The sequence below is a fragment of the Propithecus coquereli genome, unplaced genomic scaffold (assembly GCF_000956105.1).
Source record: "Propithecus coquereli isolate 6110/MARCELLA unplaced genomic scaffold, Pcoq_1.0 Scaffold2, whole genome shotgun sequence".
In the NCBI taxonomy this organism is placed as follows: domain Eukaryota; kingdom Metazoa; phylum Chordata; class Mammalia; order Primates; family Indriidae; genus Propithecus; species Propithecus coquereli.
The window spans coordinates 2,477,101-2,479,889 of NW_012144966.1; positions in this window are offsets into that span (position 1 = coordinate 2,477,101).

The following is a 2,789-nucleotide window of genomic DNA, read 5'->3' on the forward strand; positions in this document are numbered from 1 at the left end:
GGATTATCAATGGATGAAATTAATGTGGTGAAGGGTTAATGGAAAACTTTAGAATGAGCTATCAGGTGGTCATTACCTAAACCCATTGATCAATTTAGCATCACTAAAAGTAGAACAGCCAGACACTGAGGACCTCCTGAGGAACTACACGACCAAGGCAATGGCACTATCTTGGAGGTACTAGTCCCTGAAAAATGAAGCTGAGTCTATGGCCATACCACACTGAAAGCACCTGATCTTGTCTGATCTTGGAAGCTAAGCTAGGGCTGGGCCTGATTAGTACTTGGATAGGAGCCTGCCCAGGAATACCAGGCGCTGTAGGCTTTTATTAAAGAAAAAAATGGAGCTGAATCTAATCAAGCCTCCAGAGCTAATGTCTGTTTATAGGAAATAAGGGAGCTAGGAAAGCAAGTTGAATGACACTCCAAGGAACCAGACAAAAAAAAATCTAGAATGTTGGGAAGCCTATAGGAAACAGAGTTAGTTACTGCAGCAAGGCAATGGTATGGGGAAAAATGATTGTGGAGGTGGTAGAGGAGAGGAATCGACATTGAAATAGATCTAAAAGGCCAACAACCAAATGTACTCTGTGGACCTGGCTTGGATCTTGATCCGGACAGCTAACAACCAATTGATGCGTGGCTCATGGGTTCCTCATCCCAGCACTTAGGGCCAAGAATGAAAGGACATTAACTTATTTTTCTTAGCTTTACTTTCTAATACTCCCCTTCATTGACTCTGCACCAGCCAGACGGCTCTGCAAATTGTATCTTAAATACTTACTGCATTTCTAGCTGTATTTAAAGCAGTTCAACTTAAATAACTTTAAGACTGATGTAGGAATGAAGAGAAAGATGATTGCTCTTCATTCCAGGGATTTTAAAGAAATAGACTCCTTAGGCTTCCACCAGAACCATAAATAGTCCAGAAGGAAGAACCCACAGAAATTATCCTGGAATCCTAGATTTAATCTCCCATTTCTCTCATTGTGTGAGTTGCTGCCACATGTTTTCCGTAGCTGTGATGTGCTCAAAGTCAGAGTTGTCTGTAACTTTGTGTCATGTAAGGCATGAATTATTAGGTAACCTTCAACTTTAAGAGTGCCCTTGACATTTCAACAGAAGCAACTCATAAATGGTAACAATTTTAGGCATTCTGTTTGTATTTGTGAATATGTAAGCATTTTGAAAAGGAAACAATGATGTATCAGTTATCTTTTGCTGTGTAACAAAGTATCCCAAAATTTAGGAGCTAAAAACTACCAAGTATTATATTATACCACACAGTTTCCGGGAGTCAGGAATCTGGGAGCAGCTCAGCTAGATGGGTCCAGCATGGGGTCCCTTATGAAGTTATGGTCAAGCTGTCAGCCAGGGCTCTGGTCTCTGAAGGCTAGAGCATCTCCTTCCAAGCTCACTCATGTGGTTATTCCATGGACTGTTGGACAGAAGCCTCAAATACAGGCCTTGTGAATCTTTCCACAAAGATGTCTGAATATCCTTAAGACGTGACAGCTGGTTTCCCCTAGAACAAGTGACAGAGAGAAAGAGACAGAGAGACCAAAAGAGAAGTCAAAGCATCTTTCATAACCTGTCTTGGAAGTGACATACCATCCCTTCTGTTGTGTTGTGTTGGTCACAGAGACCATGCTTGGTGCAAGGTGAGAGGGAATTATACCAGGAAGGTGGGATCCTTAGGGATTATCCTAAAGGCTGCTTTCCAAATATGGGTAGTTTTCAAAGCTTAAAAAAACTTTGTTTTTAATACAACTCATTGAAACAAAGGGCTTGTAAAAATAAAGTACATGTGAGGATATTGTGTAATAATAGGTGTGTAAGCATCCTCTCAGAATGTCTTAACAGCAGAGTTAAGCAGTTTTAACAGTAGAGAATAGAACGCTCTATAGCTCTCTCATTGTTTGGGATTCTTTAATAATTATATTTTTTCCATAATAAATTAAATTCTTTTTTGTTTTTCCTGGCTGCTATCTTTCATCCCAGACATTTTGGCTTTCTGGTTGAATTAATTTTGTCCTTCTTATTTGGGCTGTCTAGCTGTGTCCTTCAGTTGGGAGGAATTTACCAAATATCCACCAATCTATAAAACCTCAACTGAAACTGAACTTCTCAGGTTTAAAAAATAGAATCAGTGTGAATGGGCAGATTAGCAGGGAAAGAAAAATCAAGGCAAAGAAATAAAAGTCTGAGAGTAGAATGTGCCTTCTTGGAACCTGGGAGAAAGCTCTGATGAGTCACCCGCTGCCTGGGTTGCCCCAGGCAAAATGCAAAATGGGTCCTTAGCCAGGATCTACCCACCACTCCCCACCTCCTTTCCCTGCTGCAGGCGTCTCAGCCCTTTGAAAGGAAGACAGCTTGTCCCTAAAAGCGGCCCCAACCCTCCGCGCCACAGATTCTTGACACAGGCAGCCACCCAGGCCAAACAACCTTAGAGGGTCCCTGTTGTCTTTGACAATAGACAAACTGACAGCCCTTGGGGGTGGGGCTGGGGGTAGGGAGGATGCCACCCAAAAATATACTTTGCTGATACATTCAGTGATTTTTAAAAAGTGAGACAGTATTTTTATTTTATTTTGTTTTTTTTTTTTTGAGATAGAGTCTCACTGTGTTGCCCTGGCTAGAGTGAGTGCCGTGGCATCAGCCTAGCTCACAGCAACCTCAAACTCCTGGGCTTAAGTGATCCTCCTGCCTCAGCCTCCCGAGTAGCTGGGACTACAGGCATGTGCCACCATGCCCGGCTAATTTTTTCTATATATTTTTAGTTGTCCGATT